The sequence below is a fragment of the Acomys russatus genome, unplaced genomic scaffold (assembly GCF_903995435.1).
Source record: "Acomys russatus unplaced genomic scaffold, mAcoRus1.1, whole genome shotgun sequence".
NCBI lineage: Eukaryota > Metazoa > Chordata > Mammalia > Rodentia > Muridae > Acomys > Acomys russatus.
Genome location: NW_026131917.1, coordinates 131,911 through 152,846, shown reverse-complemented (window position 1 = coordinate 152,846; position 20,936 = coordinate 131,911). Strand labels below are relative to the sequence as shown.

At 46.5% G+C, this 20,936-nt stretch overlaps 1 pseudogene; it reads left to right on the top strand.

Annotated features, from left to right (window-relative positions):
- Positions 1-1,327: 1,327 nt before the first annotated feature.
- On the top strand, positions 1,328-14,391 carry LOC127186651 (17-beta-hydroxysteroid dehydrogenase 13-like; annotated as a pseudogene).
- Positions 14,392-20,936: the final 6,545 nt, after the last annotated feature.

Sequence of the window (20,936 nt, the reverse complement as noted above, 5' to 3'; positions counted from 1 at the left end):
CAGTGCCCTGCTCCTCCATAGGCCTGGCATGAGCATGGACAGACTCTCAGTGCCCTGCTCCTCCATAGGCGCGACTCCCAAGTGTGGGGTTTCACTTTGAGATTTAGTTTGTAGGGCACGGCTTTTACCAGCTGGTAAGGTCTTCTTCGTGTGCCGTGGAGAGGGGCATGGTCCAGGGCTCTGAGGATATAAATGAGAGCTCAGAGGGACCGTGGCATGGTGTGGCGTGGCGTGTTGGTGTGTGGTGCGTAGCAGTTCGAAGAGACCAGAGTCGGACAGTGTGCTGGTTTGGAGCAGATGGATGGAGACAAACGCCTCGGGGCTCAGCAGCTTGGCAGAGACTGCTGGCTGCTTCTGTTGTTGAGGGAGATGGGTATAGCCCCAAAGACCCTTCGACCCAAACAGCCAGGAGAAATAAAGGGGCCCCCTCTCCCTACTAACCTCCCCTCTCCTTCATAGGGTTAGGAGGTTGGGATGGAGGTTGAGGCCTAAAGACCCCAAATAAAGTAGAGTTTTTAAAAAAAAAACAGAGTGCTACACAGAAGTGTCGGTACTTAAGTTGAGGTTTATGACATCTGGTATCTTGGTTTTCCCAGCATTATCATGGAGAGGACTGTTTTTCCTATAACTTACTCCTCAACCTCGGTGTTTTAAGCAGAAAGTTACAACTTTAATGCTGAAGTGCTGTGAAAAGGTGAGTCGAATAGCTCAGCTTTGTTGACCCATGTTTTAGGTTCCTCTATTTTATGTCTGGGTATGTGCGTGCATATGTAAGAGTGTGTATGTGAATATGTGAGTGTGTGTGACTGTATGAGTGTGAATGAGTGTGTGAGTGTGAGTGTGTGTGAATGTGAGCATGTGAGAGAATGTGTGCGTGCGTGTGTGTGTGTGTGTGTGTGTGTAGAATTGGCTCTCTTCTTTCACTATGGATCCCGGGGATCAGACTCAGGTGATGGGGCTTACATGGCAAGCACTTTTGACTGCTAAGGCATCTCACCCGTCCCTTAAAGTTTCTTTAAGATAATGTTTCAATCCCCTAACTTTCCCCACCATGAATAAATATGACTGCACACACATGCATGCACATATTCAAACAATAATAGATCATTAGCTGATGCAATACTTCCAGAGTAGCTTTGAGAGGTGACGTTTTCTGTTGAAACATGGTACATGACTGCCCCTCAGATAAGCGGGTCCAAAGGGCACAGCCTGCTGGGTTCTCTGACCTGCCTTGGGCCTATGGTAGAAACTGGCATCATTTCAAAAGCCAAAGGTGTATCTGATTTGTCGGGGGACGCAGTCAAAGCCCGCCTCTCCTCCAGCAGCCCATAATACCTGACAGGGCTGTCTGTAGAGCTCTGTGCAGAAGAGTCTGTTTCGAGGACTGAGCCCAAGCGGGAAGGCAGCGCAGAGCCATGCCCCTCATCCTGGAGTTTCTCCTGCTGGTGGGCATCATCGTGTACTCCTACCTGGAGTCACTCGTAAAGCTCTTCCTTCCCCGGAGAAGGAAATCTGTGGCCGGACAGATTGTTCTCATCACCGGGGCCGGACACGGAATCGGCAGGCTGACTGCTTATGAGTTTGCAAAGCGGAACAGCAGACTGGTCCTGTGGGACATTAATAAGGTAATGCATATTTCCGCCGACCTCTTAAATTTACAAAGTAGTAGGGCGTATCTTTCTTTAGTTACTTGATTTGGCACCAGCTTTTCTTTTCTTTTTCTTTCTTTCTTTCTTTCTTTCTTTCTTTCTTTCTTTCTTTCTCCCCCCTCCCCCCCCCCAGAGTTTTAATAGATGCACTGGAGTCCTGCTAGATCCGAGTGATGGATGAGCTAGGTGGAAGGAGCAAGATGAAGAGCGAAGCCATGGTGTTGCATTGTGTTGCTTTGTTCGTTTGTTTTCTACCGCAGTGTACAAGTTGATAACAAGAGATGTAGGAACCAAGAAGCTCCCAAGCTGTTGAAATTAGGCAAGCCACATAACTTGTCTCAACGTGATTTAAAAAAACAAATCTCTACAATTGGGATAAAACCTCACAGGGGCACAAAACTACAGATAATTATTGCTAGTGGACAAGTTTGGCCAGCACACACTCTATTAAGCTAGGAATGACTTTTACATTAAAAATTTTTTTATTTGTTGGGTGATTCACCTGTTCCCTTCTGTGATAGAGCCTGAACCCAGGGCTTAGTGCTTGCCAGGCAAGCACTCTGCTGCTGAACCCCAGTCCAGCTCCAGCTTTTACACAGGGGTTCTCAAAACAAAAACCCACGAAGAACTTATGGCAGAGACCCACAGTGCCCCCACTCACACGTGCACAACCTTAAAATACATCTGACCTTTTGCAGAAAAAAATTACCATGTCCTGAGGAAGAAGAGTAAATAACACTTTAAGTGCTAAACATGGCCTGGTGTGTGGGCAGCATCAGATGCGTTAGAGTCTTCATCAGTGTTGGGCTTCCTCTTGGACATTTGCAGAGTTGCTGAGCTCTGGTTTTTTTATAAATGCTCCTAACTACCTTTAAATCTGAAGTCTTGTATCACTTTTCCCTAGACACGTACATTCCCACAAGGCCATAAAAATACGAAAAGCTGGACTGGGCATGTGGCCTGGTAGTACAGCAATTATCCAGCACATGCGAGGGTCTGAGCTCCAGCACTACAGGCAAATCAAAGACAACCTTCTTGACTGATGCATGTCTGATACAGTAGCTCAGACTGGAGCCACTCTGTCTATCTGTCTGTTTTGCCTTTGGGTGTTTTGTTTTGTTTTGTTTGAGATACAGAGTTTCCAAAGGTTTTGTTGCGATTTTGCTCAGCTTCAGGTAACCCTCTTTTGTGTTCTTTGTCACCTGCAGTAGCACCGATTTCCCACGCCCTTGAAAACCATTCTTGGGTGTTAGGGGCTGAGTCCCCTCTGGTGCCAAGCATCTCTGCTTAGCAGACACAAGCATCTGTGGCCACATTTGTTGAGCGTTTGTTTTCTGTTTGTTTGTTTTGTTGTTGTTGTTGTTTTGTGACAGGGTTTCTCTGTGTAGCCTTGGCTGTCCTGGACTCTCTTTGTAGACCAGGCTGGCCTCAAACTCACAAAGATCCGTCTGCCTCTGCCTCCCGAGTGCTGGGATTAAAGGCGTGCACCACCACGCCCAGCTTGTTGAGCGTTTGTTGAGCTAACACATGGTCCGTGGAAATGATCCTGAGATGAGCAAATCCTGCAGCGATCCTAGGGAGCGCTCTTCAAGTTGAGAAAGCGGGGTCCCATAAAAACCAACACTACTTAAAAAAAAAAAAAAAAAAAAAAAAAAAGAACAACAACAACACTAGTAAAACTATAAACAAGAGTACATCCATCCAGAGGCTTCATGAGTTTTTCAGATTCTCCTCCCCAGTCTGTCTGGTAGGAAGATGCCAACACTTAGTACACTTCTTTTAATTTGAAAATTTTCAGACACAGAAAAAGTAAAACTAGAAAGAGGTCATGTCAAAGATGACTTCTTTTTTTTTTTTTCTTTTTTTTTTTTTCTTTTTTTTTTTTTTTTTTTTGTGCCTGATCACCGAGTGACTCAACCTTGTAAATTCTCTTTGAATTCTTAAACTTCATGATTAAACATTTAAGATATTAAATTAAACTCTGGTTTCTCCCCACTCCCATTCACCAAGGGGCCACCTAGCTTTCCACCAAGCTGGCTCCTTTTCCTTAAAAGGTGAGAAGCACAGTACAGTGAGGCCCTGGCTTTAAATACAGTGACACACAGTACAGCGAGGCCCTGGCTTTAAATACAGTGACCCACAGTACAGCGAGGCCCTGGCTTTAAATACACACAGACATGAAACACAGCTTCTAGGGAAGGGAGCTCAGCAGTGGGGTGCTGCAGACAGGTGACAGGGGATAAGATAATAACAGCATACACACGTGTGAGATTGTCAGGCTGGGTGACCATGAATAGAATGGCACATTGGAAAGTGGAACACATGGGACACACACAGGACACTGTTCAGTCTCTTAGAAGAATGAGGTCATTCTAATTGCAGGACAGTGGGTGAAACTGGAGGTCATTATGTTAGGGGAAAGAAGCCAGACTCACAAAGGGAAGCATCAGCCAGGTGCGGTCACTCAGCTGTGGTCCTAGCACTGGAGAGGCCAAGGCGAGTAAGAAGCCAGCCTTGGCTATAGATAGAATTATAGAAAAAGATGGAAGAGGGTAGGAGAGGGCAGTAAGCCCGGGCACTGTCATACCTCACACACATATGTGGGAATGCCACCACGAAACATACTATTTTGTACACTTATAAAAAAGACATGCAGGACACAGGAGTTTTGACACCACAGAAAGTGTTTTCATGTGCAAAAATCTCACACACACACACACACACACACACACACACACACACACAAAATGCACCCCACATTCTGCCATGTTCTAGATCAATTATGAGGCCGAAGGTAAGTTCTTATTAGCACAGCAATGGGCTTTATCCCTACCTATCACCCACATGTATATTTCAACCATATTCACTGCCCACCCTCATTCTCTCATGTCCCCCCAACTCTTGTTGATCCCCTTTCTAACTGTCCCCACCCCTTGTACTTTGGTGTCCTCTGTATGTGTGTGAGCTAATGAGTTTAGTTAGGGTTGCTAACATGAGCTTGGATGCCGGTTTATTCACAGAAGCAGGAACAGCTGCCTGTGGCTGAGCTGCTGACCTTGGTGACACTAACAAATTGTCACCTCTCCCACCCAATCACCTGCCCGAGGCTCCGCAGATTACTGCCGCTCTACAGGTCTCAGGGCTAGCTGAGATGGGATAGAGTGAGGAGAGCAGCTGGGCGGTCTGTCAGTAAGCAGGCTTCCAGCAAAAACCAGCACTCACCAGCACAGACAGCTGCTCTATGCTGCAGCCCACCCCAAGTCTATGTGAAGGGACAGTTGGCTTTGTAGTGACATCCTCATCCTTAAAGTATGTCCTTTGAGACTTTAATTTCTGCTCTGTGGTTTAGCCAAGACAGGGAGATGCAAAGGGTCTTGCCTGAGCCAGGCAAGCAGCCAAACACACCCATCCACTGAGGGATGGCCCCGTGTGATGGCTGCACCGCTGCCATCCCAGTGTGCACAGGAAAAGGCTTCCTGGGCATCCTCACTCTTCACCACAGAGAAGCAGGACAACCGAGAGAAAAAAGTATGCTTTTTAAAAAAAATAATAAATTAAACCTCATAATATTCCCTATGAAATGAGCTTGGAAGGAATTCAAATTTTTCTGAAATGGAGATAATAAACAAACAAACAAACAAACAAACAAATAAATAAAAGACAGCCAAGAGTGGTGACTCGTACCTGTAGTTGGCATACTCAGGAGCAGGAGGATTGGCCTGAGTTGGAGACCTGCTTGGGGTACAACATAGACTAAAACACCAAGAGAGAGCATACACACACACACACACACACACACACACACACACACACACACACCATTAGGACAGTTCACCTCAGGCAAGAGGCCTCTGACTTTAGGCTGAAAGTAAGCTGCCTCCGTGCCCTGGACTTGTGTGTGATTCTCCTCTTGACCTTTTTCCCTCCAAAGCTCCAGAACAGTAAGCACGCAGTTAAGACTGCCGGGTGTAGTGACGGCCTCTTTGTGGGAGCCTCTCGCCTCGCACCAGGGATGAGCCCAAGTGTCAGGGCTGGTCAATAGAAGTGTACCATCTAGAGTCCCTGCCACTTAGTCAGCGGTTCAGCACTTCCCTGTCAGCTGCAGGTGATGCTCCACACGTGTGTGCTGTCCTCCGTGCTCAGGCACCTTCGCCGACACTGTCGAGCAGCATTGTCAAGGCTTCCCTTGACGCCGTGACAGTGTCACTCTCCACGAGAATCACCCACGTGTGAACCTCCAGGCCAAGCTGAAAAGCTGCCAAAGCCGTTGTGTGTTTCTCTTTGCTGTGGCGCTGGTATAATTAGTCAGTATAATTAGATTATTAGTTCACATAAGGAGACCTTTGTTATCCTCAGAGCCTGATCTTTTCTTCTCACACACAGCGAGGTGTTGAAGGAACTGCAGCTGAATGCAGGAAGCTGGGGGCCACTGTGCATGCCTTCGTGGTGGACTGCAGCAACCGGGCCGAGATTTTACAACGCTGTGGATCAGGTGAGCCGGGTGCAGGAGTCTGCGTTATGTGTCGGCTGACACTGAGCTGGGAAAGGAAGCGAGTTCCTAGGGCTACCTGGCTTCCGGCAGACACCTGCTGCTCGGTGAGGCTGCTGTGTGAGGACAAATATGGAACTTTCTTGGTGTTGCTGTCCACTCAGCTGTGGCCTCTGTCACTGTTTCATATTGTGAGTCAAATCTGCTCTGACCATAAGTTTGGCCCAGAGAAAATGACAGAGGCTCTATCAGCAGAAAAACTGATCCCTTTCTAACTTTTTTTAAAATTAAATTTTGTTCTGCTATTTCTTTACTTATCTCCGCTCTGAGATGTTATTGGTTTGTGTGTGTTATCTAGTCTTTTATGGGAAAGGTAGTTAATGACTTTTTAGACCTTTTATTCGTTTTATTTATTTAATGTAGGTGTGTGCATGCATGCCTGTATGTGCATGTGTGTGCGCACAACCCACGATGCGTATGTGGAATTCAGATGACAACTTCTGAAAGCAGGTTCTCTCCTTCCATGCTGTGGGTCCTGCGGCTTCAGGTCTGGCACAAATGCCTTTACCCACTGAGCAATCTCACCATCCCATTGTAACCATTTAGAAAGAAGAAAAGTAAACATCAAGTGCCTAGAGTAAGCCAAACCCTCCGATAAGCTACTGCCTTCTTTAATCTAATTTAAGTTTTTAAATCCCATTAGCCTCACTATAGATGAGCAAATAAAAGCTTGGAAGGTTTGACCCAGACAAAGATTGTGTGGCCAGTGGGTAGTAGAGCCAAGATGAATTACTTAACACTTAAAAAATATTTTGTCAGAACTGAAGTATTAGCCTACCAGCACAAACATTAATTCCTGTTTGTGTGGGTTAATAAGCTTTCACACTTCCTAGTAGACACAGAGCATAAGATTGAAGGTTTTAACAGAAACAGTTTAGCCTGCTTGATGACAGCTTTCCATTTGTGTGTCACAGTTTGGGCCAGCTCTTTCATGTCTGAACTCAGACCTTGTGAGCTGGAATGAAAAGCCTAATGTGTAGATGGCATCACGGCCAAGTTAGCTGTCACCAAAGCCAGTGAGCACAGGCAGAAATCGCATCTTAAATCTGTCCTTATTCTGTGAGGTCGGCAGATTGAAATCCTACCTGCCTGTCTTCCACACCATCCCAGCCAGCGGATTGCAGGGGCGGCGAGGATGGACAAAGGCAGCACGTCCCTGGAGCTCAGTCTCCCCTCTCAGTCAGCCAGCCAGCCATGGCTTCGTGACTTGTGATGTCTGGCTGGCTGTCATTATCATCCCTCGCGCCATTCCCTCCTTTTGTGTGTTACTGGGCTGAGGCATTTTTTGCAATGTTGAGTCTGCCTAGCTTCTGCTGGTGTCAACCTCAGACTCCTTCGGTAGGAGAATGGTGTGGTTAGCTCAGAACACACAACGTGTAATTGCTAAGCTATAAGTAATATGTGACTTCCAGTTCCTTTTTACAAAGTAGAGTGTACGTTCTTACCATCCATCTGTGCTCTATCGATGTAAGTCCCACAACTTCGTGAGAATTACCCACCCCGTGTGTGCATTCCCTCATTTTAAAAAGGTAAAGAAAGAAGTGGGTGATGTGGAAATCGTGGTAAATAACGCTGGCGCGATATACCCAGCCGACCTTCTCAGTGCCAAGGACGAAGAGATCACCAAAACCTTCGAGGTCAACATCCTAGGACACTTTTGGGTGAGTGAGTCCGAAATGTTTCTGGCTTGTGTTCCTGACCTCGCTCCAGTACCGGAAACTCATTGAGTCCCCAGTATTGGAGGGGGGAGAAATGTAAAGTGTGTGTGTGTGTGTGTGTGTGTGTGTGTGTGTGTGCGCGCGCGTGTGTGTGTGCATGTGTGTGTGCATGTATGTGTGTGGGCATGTGTGTGTGTGCGAGTGTGTGTGTGCGAGTGTGTGTGCACGAGTGTGTGTGCGTGTGTGTGGGCATGTGTGTGTGTGCGAGTGTGTGTGCATGTGTGTGTGCGAGTGTGTGCGCGAGTGTGTGTGTGCATGTGTGTGTGTACGTGTGTGTGTTTTAAGTCAGGCATCTTGTAACGTGTTGAGAAGAGGCACAGAGTCTCTGGCATCAGGATTCAGAGTTCAAGAGGACACAGTACACCTAAGAGAGAGAGAGAGAGAGAGAGAGACATTTGGTTTGGTTTGTCGAACAAAATCTAATGCAGAGGGTTGTCCTGTGCATCTTCCTGGTGTTTCAGAGGAAACACACGCCGTGTGCATGTTTGTGTCCTTTTGTAGGTGTTTACAGCTGGGAGGACAGAGTGGCTGCTCAGGTGTGTGCAGATGGGCAAGGCTCTGAGAGAATTTGACATTTTGACGTAACATTATCATCCACAAAGTTTATGGCTGAGAACTTCACAATCGAGTTACCAAAAATAATTTTTTTAAAAAAGAAAAATCTCAAAATGTTTTGAGTTCACAGTTTTGCGCTGGTCTGTGTTCATAGCTAACCTCAGCCATAAGTAGCTGTGGGCTGAACAAGCCTGTTAGACCCCATGGGTGCTGGAGCATGGGACGATGAGCCAGGCGATTTCTTCCTGTTTGTTGTTTGTGAGAGGACTGCGGTGTGGATCTCAACCTTTGGAGAGAGCGTTGATAGGAACTAATACGTCAGGGCCTTGATATTAGTGTATTGCCTGGAGTCAACCTGGATTTCACAACACCCTTCATCAGCCCCTCGTGTGTGCTAATGTGATTCGGCCACATGCCACCACACCACACAGAGACCTTGTATGCTAGTTATCTAATAATCAGTCACCACGTTTATAGCTAGGTCACAGGACATATAAAAAAAAGGTCAGAGGTTTAGCTCCACGGTGAATTCCATTGTGTCTACACAGATGTGTAGGCAGGAGCTGGTGTGGGGGATTTTCTGGGCAGCCTGCGCTCTAGGAATTTGCATAGAATTTGAGGGATGGGTCTATAAAGTTCTCATAAAGTGCTATTGATATTTCTCACTATACAGTGAGGCTTTTTTAACATAAACATATTGTATAATATATATTGTCTCAAGAAAGAGACATAGGTCTGCTCACAATGCAAGGTGGCTGTGAACCAGGATAGAACTTGGCTGATTCTCTTTAATTGCAGATTCCGTCCTTTGAACCGAAACTAAGAACTTGTAAGATGCCAAGTTATCCTTCAGTTCTGACATCCGTGCATCTCTCCCTTGACGATATTGCTCAGAGCTCAGCAGCCCTGTGCTTGTCTAGAATGTACAAAGTCCTTGGGTTAACCCCCAGCACTATAAAATAATAATAACAGTGTTGTTTATATGGTATATCCAAGTCGGAGCTCCTTAGTCCTCCTGAAGGGAAGGTGGTGCATCCACACAGGTTCTCAGCATGTGATCTAAAGGACACAGCTCTCCGTGCTGATGCAGACAATCGTGATGGCTTCTCCCTTTCTAGCATTTGTAGTAGAAGGAAGCATGGAGTCTTGTGATTTCATTTCCAAAAATGCCTCCACCTTAGCAGAAATGAAATGCCTGACATGGAATCCGCCTCTAATGTCTGTGCCATTGTTTCTTTTCTATTTTTACATGGACCTTAAGATCATAAAAGCACTTCTTCCATCAATGCTAAGAAGAAACTATGGCCACATCGTCCACTGTGGCTTCAGTGTGTGGCCACGGAGTAGATTCATTATCTCATCCCATACTGGTAGGTACCACTTGCTCTTGGCGCTGTGCGTTTTTTGCACCCCAAAGGGACGCCAATCTTCAAGCCTCTGTGCCCACAGCTCGGTAACTTGGACGTAGGAAGTTTTACACAGTCAGTTAGGATAATTTTTAGATTGACTTCTAAAACAAGGAAAACTGGCTCTAATTTTATTTAAATATTTTAGGCTTCCGAAAACGCCCCCAGAGAGTATGTTTCCACGGTATCCTAAAATGAGTAGATGTTGAGACAAGAAATGACAGGCTGGGAAGCAAAGCACACAGAAGCGAAAATGAGCACAGAGGCACATCGTGGCATCTCTCACACGCGCGTGCATGTGTGGGAGAAAGAAAGTGAAACCAGCTCTGCTTTCCCCTATCTTTGTCAGTTAGAAATTAGGAACAGGGCCCTGGGTGTTGTAGCAACGGTTGAATACATTCTTAGCTTGTGCCAGTCGCTGAGGTCAATCCCCAGCACCCCAAAAGAAAAAGGGTTCTGGCATGTTCAGAATTCTGCTTAATCACATAAGAAAAGAAAAAGGAATGGTCAATTGCTCTCTCAAGAAAAGATGTGAGTAGCAGACTGGACAGATGAAGCCGTCTTCTCACAGGCAGCTGAGACTGTCACACCCCTCTTTGCTGATGGCTGATTTTTCTCACAGCTCAAGCAAGTTTGCTGCCGTGGGCTTCCACAGAGCGCTGACTGCAGAACTTGACACCTGGGGAAAACCGGTATCAGAAACATCGTGCCTCTGCCCTGTGTTCGTAAAACACCGGCTTCACCAAAAACCCTAGTACAAGGTGAGGTGGCAGCCGGCTGTGCTGGCCTGTGAACTGGAGCCCTCCCAGACAACGGAGTCTTGAGTAGGCCGTAGGGACTTAGCAAGTATGTCACCTTCATTTAGGAAAATCCTGTGGCACCATCTCAAGCCCTAGTTGCTTTCTTATGTGGGAGTGTGGGTCCCATAACAATCCTGCCAAGAGCTCAGCGTTGGAGTCTGACTCGCTTTGTCAGGAGTGACCTGACACTCCAGGGGAAGCAACCATGGCTGCAGACGACACGGCCATACCCAGGGCTGGGAGTGTTCTCACTCAGGCCTGAACGTTCCCCCAGGGTGACAATGAGATGTTCATGTCAGATGTGGCTCTATGCAAAGTTAGGAAGGGAGGAGCCAGACTTCGATAATCTAGAAGCATTCATTTGCGTTGCTGGGTGATGTTTGCTAGTCCGCAACACAGACATCCCAATCACAGGAGTCTGCAAAAGCCGCAGACTACCTCAGGGAATTGTTCTAACACTCACCCAGCCAGGCCTGGGCATGCTAACCTTGGGGTGACATTTAAAATCAGTTTTCATGCTTTGGCTTTCTCTCATCATCTTCATTAATGGGCAGGACCCATACTGGCCATAGGTTACAAGAGTTTCTCAATGATACATGTGCGTGGGCTTTGGGTCAAGGAATGCACGGCCGGCTGTAAGAGAACACTGCTTTTACAGGTCTTAAGTACTAACCGCCTCAGAACAACCCAGCTCTGCAGATACCCACACACTGGGGAGTGTACTCAGCCATAGAATATTCTCCTTATATCCAACAGGAATTGAACCAGAAGTGTTTCCTCCTGCCCCACCCCCACCCCCAGGATGCTGTGCACACCACCCCCACCCCCAGGGATGCTGGGCACACCATCCCCACCCCCAGGGATGCTGGGCACCCCACCCCCACCCCCAGGGATGCTGTGCACACTGTTTTGTTTTCTGCCCCTTCCTGTCTTGTACCTTGGTCTGGTGAGGTCACAGACACACTGCTGGGCCTGAAAGCTCACCAATGGGAAACAAGGCATCAGTGTGGGATGTAGGAGGAGGGGAGGTAAACACTGAGGCAGGGAGTCTAGAACATTTCAAGCCCTAATTATATTATTATTATTATTATTATTTTTTGGTTTATTTATTTGCTGGCCGTAGCTCCCTCTTTCCTCTCCTCCCAGGCCCACTCTCCCTCCCCCCTCCCTCTTCCCCTTCCCCTATTCCTCAGAAAAGACAGCCCCTCCCCCCAATCCCAGCTCATCAAGTCACATCAGGACTGAGCATATCCCTCCCCCTGTACCTGGCAGGGCAGGCCCACCAGGAGCAAGTGATCAAAAAGCAAGCAACAGAGTCTATGTCCTGGGACAGCCCCCACCCCTCCACTGCTCCACCCCTCCACTGCTCCACCCCTCCACCGGTCCACCCCTCCACCACTCCACCCCTCCACCCACACCCCGCTGCCCTTACTAGAGGACCCACGTAAAGTCTAGTTCTAAATTGGCAAGAGATAGATTAACTTCCTCAGTTCATTAATTTTAAAAAAGTATAAATTGAGGGGCTGGGGTTTCGCCTCAGTGGCAGAGTGTATGCTTAGGATGCGCAAAGCTCCGAGTTCAGCTCGAGTGCCCAAATGAAGATGTAAAATATAATGAAATGGAGGAAACCTCTTGCCCCACTTTCCCCCAGGTTGTGGCCCGTGTTAGAGACCGATGAAGTTGCGAGGAGGCTGATAGACGGAATCCTTACCAACAAGAAAATGATCTTCGTTCCGTCCTATATCAACATTTCTCTAATACTGGAAAAGTAAGTACAGCGCAGAAGCCTGAAATGCTAAGACACAGAAGCGTCGTCGTAGACAGGGTTTCAGATGTGGGATGTTGCTATGGAAACACCCCCTGCTGGGGTGAACATTAAATTTCCATGTTACCACCTTACTCACTCTGGGGTGAGGGGGATGACGGGCTCCTTGAGCGTCTGGTTCCCTTTTGTGGAGTATGTCAGCCATCTCTGCCCCAGGTTCTGCTCAAGGCTATTCAACTGAAGGAGAGACGATGAAGAAATACAGCGTTATAGCGGCCCCACAGGGCTCTGCGTGTGCGTGTGCGTGTGTGTGTGCTGACATATGTGTGGGTGCATGTTCATGCCACAGTCACCCTCTCAGGGACCAGCCACCTAGGATGTCTGATTGGGTGTTGTTTGTTTGTTCTTTCTTTCTTTCTTTCTTTTTTCTTTCTTTCTTTCTTTTTTTAGCCAGGGTCTCTCCTTGAGACCTGGACTTACCAATTCGGCTAGGAAAGATGGCCAGCACATGTACTGCATCCTGCACCACATTGCACATCCTGTGCTATCCCAGGCCCTACATCCCCCAACACTGGGGTTACAAATCTCCCACCACACCCGTGGTCCATCTGGGGATCGAACTCAGGCCCTCAGGTTTGTGTGGCCGTCTCCCCGGAGCCTTGGGTTCTCAATTTTTGCAGTTCTTTGTGGCAGGATGCATCTTAAATGTCTCACAATCCACTTCCACGTGATTTTGTGTCACCTCGCTTACAATCCAAGAGCCTCACAGTAGAATCATTTCTTCTTTCCATCCGGGCTCTGTCCCGGGCTTGTGAGCCCCAAAGACAGCAAAATCCCATGAAACTAGTTCCCTCTTCACAGCTCAAAACAGGTCTCATTAAAGTTGAAAGATTCCAAAATCGGACCAGGCACGTATATGACCAAGATGTAAAAATGATTGATTATTCTGCCCGGCTCGAGAGCATGAACCCTGAGCAAGGAGACGTGGAGACTCAAAGCCTCAAAGCCTTTGCCTCACTGTGGCGCTCCAGGCGGTTGGTTACACTGGCAACAGGGGCTTTTTGCTGCTCTTTGCGCTGAGCTCCTTTTGGAGAGAGACAACCGAGTAGTTGAAAGGCCTGAGTAAGCTCTCGTCTTACCCTGTCCCTCACAGCCAGACCGTCCCCACTGCTCCATCTCTTCTCCAATCTTCTGCCCTCTCCACAGTCGCTGGCAGGGAAGTAAATCTTGGATGAACAATCCTGAGTGATTTGAAATCGATTTTCTTTGTAGAAAGAGGCTCCCCTGCCTCCTCCGGGTCACTCTTCATCATCAACTCAGACCTAACCTCTCTGACGTGCTTAAATATTCAGCCTGTGTAATAAACCCTTGCACACTTCGTTACAGACAGCTGATAATTTGCAAGATTCGTTTCCAGTTGCCTGTGTTAGCCGCTTGGCAGAGCAACATTGCTGAAAGGCAGTAGCTTTTTTAAAGGCTCTTTAGTTTTTCTTTTATAAAGTATGTATCCTGAACATAAGATGAGGGGGAAGGGTTGTGGTGGATCCTGAACTCTGGGCACCAGAATATATGACATCGTCTCATGTGAGATTTATTTTTGATATAATAACACCATAATACAATTTTACTGTTATGGAAGGCTTGAGGATATATTATAGATCACTGCCGATGGGACGGAAGGAGGGAGAGACTTAGGAAGAAACAGAGAATAGAGGAAAACTAATGTGGGCCAAGGAAGCTTCAGGGAATTTTAAAATTAACAACAAAAAGGAGCACTATTATCAAAAACTTTAAATTGAAATTTCCCATCTTTTTTTTTTTTTTTTATGTAGGTTTCTTCCTGAACGTGCCTTAAAAGCTATAAGTCGTATACAGAATGTTCAATTTGAAGCAATTGTGGGCCACAAAACCAAAATGAAGTAATGTATGCGGAAGATGTGTGTACGCCAACGCCAGGAGCCCAAACACAGGGTCTGAAGCTTCACCGCTCTCTTCCACACACGTTAAGTGCTGTTAATGTTTAAAGTGTAGGTTTGGCACCAGCAGCCGCTGGATGAGTAAGACTGATTATCTGCCCTTCTGGCTTCCTCAGCTTATAGCTCTCAGCCAATAGAATTTGGTTATGGCAATGAGAACACGCTAAGATAATGTCTATTAAACAAAGGAATGAAAAGATAATCGGTGTGTGTTTTTATAAAAATAAATAACTAAATAGAAATGTAGTAAATAGAGAATGTAGGCAAAGGGGGTAAGATAATAAAAATCTTGGAGCAAATGCTGGAGAGTTTTAGTAGTGGTTTTGTTGTGATGGGGCCATTGGTAGAATTTTAAGTTTGCTCTCTGTAGACAAAATGGGAAACTTGGCCTTATTTCCTTGCCATATGAATTGAAGACAATATTTTTGTATTGTTCATAATCCACCCCCCCCCCCAGTGGGCAGTTTTTCTTACATCACATGAGTAAATAGTGAAGCATTTTATTTACCTAACTTGGTAATAAGCAAATATTTAGACAGGAGTTATAATTGTGAAATCTCAACACCTGTTTCTTTATTTCAGAAAGACCTTGAACATGTTTTTCTTTTTATTCTAGTAGGCAACACAGAAAAGTATTCAACCATGTGCATATTGACAGCGACACCATCTCCCCAAATAAATCCCACTATGAAGCTCAAAAACCTTCTGGTTTTTGTTTGTTTGTTTGGCTTTTGTATTTTGCTGCAGGGGACTGAACCCACAGACCCACACAGGGACTGAACACACAGACCCACACAGGGACTGAACCCACCAACACACACAGGGACTCAACCCACCAACCCACCAACCCACACAGGGACTGAACACACAGACTCACACAGGGACTGAACACACAGACCCACACAGGGACTGAACCCATTGACCCACAGAGGGACTGAACACACAGACCCACACAGGGACTGAACACACAGACCCACACAGGGACTGAACACACAGACCCACACGGGTAAAGCAGGCTCTCTGCCTTGACCTCCTGTCCATAAACTTCCAGCACCCTTTTTACATTTTGTATTAATACTTTGTAAGTGGAGCTCAGAGGAACCCCTGGGGACATGACAATGATCTCTTTTGCCTACTTCACTTCTGCAGATTTTGGGTGTAGACATCTTCCTTGCGAGTTCCAGGTGCTTTCCTAAGTGTTTCTCTATGATAACCCTCACATTCATAATTCTCACTCCTGCCAGCATCGCAGTCCCTTAGGCTACACCAGGGCGCACATGTCCCCAAGTGAGGCTTCATCAATATAAGTCAGTAGTTAGAGATATGTCTCAGAGCTGTTAGGGCTTTCTGCCACCCGCATCACAATTTATTGATGAGTATTGGGGTGGTTGTAAATATTTGTTTATTGTCCCCTCGATTTATGTAAACCACCTTTTTCGGTAACTAGGTAGCATATCCTCTTGTTGGCCCTGAACCATGTTTCTTTTTCTTTCTTTTCTTTTTTTTTTTTTTTTTTTGAGATTATTTTTCTTTATTATTATTATACAGTGCTCTGCCTGCATGTACACCTGCGGCCAGAAGAGGGCACCAGATCTCATTATAGATGGTTGTGAGCCACCATGTGGTTGCTGGGAATTGAACTCATGATCTTGGAAAAGCAGGCAGTGCTCTTAACCTCTGAGCATCTCTCCAGTCCCACTATTTTTCTTTACTATCAAATGAACCATTGTTGGCCAACGTTATATTATTTTTAACAGCAATAAAAACATTGGTATATATATCATGCTAACCTATATCACTAAAATAAACACAGTGAATTTCACTTCATCTCCTTCTACCCAAAATATATACAATAATTAAGAAATAAAGGCATATTTATTTTTTTAACATAAAGTATATGAGACAGTTGTATCCCTTCAGATGCAAGTGTTTTCTCTGGCCTGTGTGCTGTCTCAGTGGGCAACAACACTTTCTGTTTGAGCCTGACAGCACTGAATTCAACCCCAGAACCCACAGTGGGAGGAGAGATGAGACGCAAGGAAACTGTTGTTCTCTGTCATTTTACCCATGCCTTGGCATGTGAGCATGTGTGTGTGTGTGTGTGTGTGTGTGTGTGTGTGTGAGCATATATGTGTGTGCATGTGTGAGTGTGTGGGGGGGCATATGTGTGTGTGTATGTGTGTGTATGAAAACTTTTTTTTGTTTTTTGAGACAGGGTTTCCCTATGTAGCCTTGGCTGTCTTAGACTCGCTTTGTAGACCAGGCTGGTCTCGAACTCACAGCAATCTGCCTGCCTCTGCCTCCCGAGTGCTGGGATTAAAGGCGTGCGCCACCACTGCCTGGCTTGTGTGTGTGAAATTTAAGAAAATGTTGTTTTGCTTCTCTTGAGTCAGAGTCTCATCTACAGCCCTACGCTGGGCACTGACTGGATGGATATGTAATCCAAGTGTGTTTTGAGAGAGAATCCTCCTTTCTCAGCTCTCAACTGCTGGTTACAGGTGTGTGCCACAGCATTTGGCTGAAAATAAATAATTATACATATTTGTATAAATATTTAAGCTGCTGATGGGGAATATTCATGCCCACAGATATGTTTCTCCATAAGAAAACATTACTACATGTTGACTGAGTCCCCCAAAAAGCTGAACTCTAAAAGATAAGATTCCCAGCGACCTAAAGCATGTCTTTAGTTTTGGGTCTCACTTGGCTGGGCAGGAAAAGCAGGAGGAGGCGGAGAGAGAAGCCCGGTGGGACACCTCTGGCCCTTTGCTTCTCTGCTGAGACAGTCATAGACCTCAGGCCACACTGAAACAGATGTCTCAGTACTGTTGGCGCTGATGTCGCCCCTGTTGAAGGCTTGATTCGGACACTCTTCCTGGGAATAAAACACAACCTAAACCCACTTTGCTTCACATTCGGAATGTAACCTTGGACAGGCACTTGTCATACCGAAATACTCCAAAGCCATTTCCCCACGTTCATGAACTCTGCCTCGTAAGCACATATTTCACTTGTCCTGAAAAGCTGAATCCACTCTGAGGGGAGCATGTCTCTGCCAGGCCAGGCTGTCGAAACACAACATTAACTTTGCTGGCCCAGAGTCAAGGTAAACTGTGATGATCGTGGGCCACTGGCAGAAACAGGCAACACATCGGTATTTTCCCATGAGGTTTAGAATTTACTGAATGTCCATAAATTCAGAAGCCACCTTCACTGGCAGCAATTTGCCAAGAACTTGTCATTTGGCCCAATAGCCAGCCAAACGAAACATAAATTCTTTTATTCTGATCTTAAATACAAATAACTCTCAGATCACACATTGCACCTCACGGTTACCGTGTGTGTGAGAGAGGGGGGAGGGGGGGGGGAGGGGGGAGGGGGGGAGGGGAGACAGAGAGGGAGGGGGAGGGGGAGGGGGGGGGGGGAGGGGGAGACAGGAAGAGGTATGGCTGGAAAAGGCTAAAGGGGCCACAGCAGGGTCCAGTGAGCTCTTAAAGAGAACTGAGAGGCCGAGCAGGAACCCGGCTGCGCAGGGCCGTCTACGGGAGGAGACCAGACTGCCGGTGGTGGTACTGTCATGGAGTCAAGTACACGCCACAGTTGTACTGAGCTCAGGGTTGGTCTGAGCTGCAGAGGCAAGGTGGCAAACAGTGGGGCCTGTAGAGGCAAAGGACAGAACGTGGGTCAGATAGACAAGTGAGCAGATGACCGGATAGCAAGCCCAGATGGACAGATGGCAGATGGACAACCTGATGCTATAGGCTGTATCTGCAGTGGGGACAAGCTGAGCTGGAGCTCCTGGGAGAGCTGGGAGATCTCTTCCTGTTGTCATACTGTACACACACACACAAATGGGTAGCCAGATGATGGGATGGTGGCACCATGGTTACCGTGACGTTGGGGTCCTCCTGTCTATGGTTTCTAGGTATACCGTCGCACCCGATCTTTGCGCTGCTGTGTTTGATAAGTCCTTAGGTCTGGCTTTCCTGATAGGGATTTTAATATATACACACGTTCGTATAAAATACCAATTTGCTCTGCTAAGTTTTTGTTCTTCCGGCATATGTTTTTGTTTTTCACTTTTAGGAACAAGTCGTTATCTCTGCCTCCTGAGCTGTGTCAAACAGACTGAGTCATGCTCCCCCTGGCTCTGTGCACTCAAAAACGGTATCAAGGCCGGGCATAGTGGCGTACACCTTTAATCCCAGCACTCAGGAGGCAGAGGCAGGTGGATCGCTGTGAGTTCGCAGCCAGCCTGGCCTACAAAGCGAGTCCAGGACAGCCAAGGCTACACAGAGAGACCCTGTCTCGAAAAACAAAACAAAGCAAAACAAATGGTATCAAGTGTTGTAAAATGGAGTCTCTCCAGGCAAGACGCAGCCTGGGAAAACCACTGTTTAGACCACAGGGAGCCAGGCATAGCCTGATCTCAACTCTCAACAGCGACACATCACCCAGGGCTTGAAGAGAGGAGACAAGAGGCACCTCCGTGTGTTAAACTCCACTCCTGTTCTGTCTCCAAATCTCCCGTGTGTCATCAAAGTCCCAGTTGCTGGTGCTCTTTGGTTCCTTTTCTTCTGGTGCCTGCAGATCCAGGAAGGGAACCTTGCTCTCTGGGCACTGACCCCATTCCTGTGAGCTGTGTCTCACAGGCTAAGCACCTCCTGGAGACATCACACTAGGAGATCAGACCTCAGCACATGAACTTAGAGGAACATCAGCACTGAATCCATAGCAAATGCTAACTTGTCCTTTCTTGGCTCAATAGAAACAGGCTTTTCCATTCAAGGACTAACACTGGATACTTTTAGAGATTTGGTACCTGTTGCAACTTTGGGTTTTTAATAGCATCTACATTTACTTTGATACTGCAGATAACTTTCAGCATAGTTGATATGGGGTGAGATTTCTTTAAATCCAAATTATATTTTAAGTAACATCTGACTACAAAACCATTATAGGTATTTTTAAATAAGTGGAGAAATGGAGATTTTTACTAAGATCCTTAAGGTGCACACAGAGTGACAACTGTGTTCAGTTCCTGGTTTTAAGCACTTGTTTGTAGTTTTTCATGTTGCCATTTGAAGACAACAGTTGAAGGATGTGCTTGTGCTATTTTCCCATGTTTTTAAAAATCTGAATACAAAACATAAAAGCTTTTGGTTCTGCCACTGAAATGTATTTCAAGGATTGAAATATTTGAACTGTATTTGAAGGTGCTCAGTAAAGAAACTGCTAACATGACTGCCCCATTAGGGAGAAGGTTTTTACTGTGGGTTAGAGAGAGAGAGAGAGAGAGAGAGAGAGAGAGAGAGAGAGAGAGAGAGAGAGAGAGAGAGAGAGAGAGAGAGAGAGAGAGAAATCCAGAGGCATCTAGAAGAGTCCAGAGCAAAAAAAAAAGAGAGGCAAGAGAGCATGGGTGGACAAATATGTGGATTATAAGTGGGAACAAGTGCCTGGGGGATGGGTTCCTTTGGGGGATGGAAACCCACTAGACAAGCTTCCAAGGGGTGCCAGCTCTTGTCTTACCGCCTGACATCCCATAGTCCACCTGGAGCTCATTGCCAGGCCTACGGAGGAACTGAAACCTAACACTCCTCAGCTTCAACTTTGTGATGGTCTCTGTAAGCTACTCAGACTGCTCTTGAATTCGCCCTGCAGCCCAGAGCGCTCTTGGGTCTGCTGTCCTCCTCCCTTGGTCTGCCACCCTCCTCCCTCGGTCTGCCGTCCTCCCCCCTCGGTCTGCCATCCTCCTCCCTCAGACTGTCTCCTTATAGCTGGGATCACAGAAATGTGCCAGCAGACTCAGCTTTGAACTCAAAAAACAAAACAATACTAGTGCTAATTCTCTGTGCAGAATTGTAATCTTTTGAAGAATACTCTACCTGTGTGTTTATTTAAAGATGTACTTATTTATCATGTATATAGTGCTCTGCCTGCATGTACACCTGCAGGCCAGAAGAGGGCACCAGATCCCAGTATAGATGGTTGCGAGGCACCATGTGGGTGCTGGGAATGAACTCGAACCTTTGGAAGAGCCCAGTGCTCTTAACCTCTGAGCCATCTCTCCGGACCCCACGTGTGTGTGTGGGTGTGTGTGTGTGTGTGTGTGTGTGTGTGTGTGTGTGTGTGTGTGTGTGTGTGTGTGTGTGTGTGTTTAAATCTTGATGCAATAAAAATTGGGAAGTCCAACAAAATAAAAAGGGTGAAATATAAGAATGGTAAGCTTGGGCTTCCTCCTGCCAGAGCAGCTGAAGTCCACAGCTGAGCCCAGGTCCCGGGTTCAATTCTCACCATTCTTTAATTGTTTATTTCCTTTTGTTTGTTTTTTAAATATACAGGGTCCCTCTCTGGCCTGGAACCCATTATTAACTGAGGCTGGCCTCAGTTTTACAGTAACCCTCTTGTTTCTGCCTCCAAGAAATAGAACACTGGCAAAGAAAACAGTTTATTACAATTTGACTAAACTTTTCTGTTCCTGCTCTGTGGCAGTCTTACAATGTGCAGGCAAGATGCAG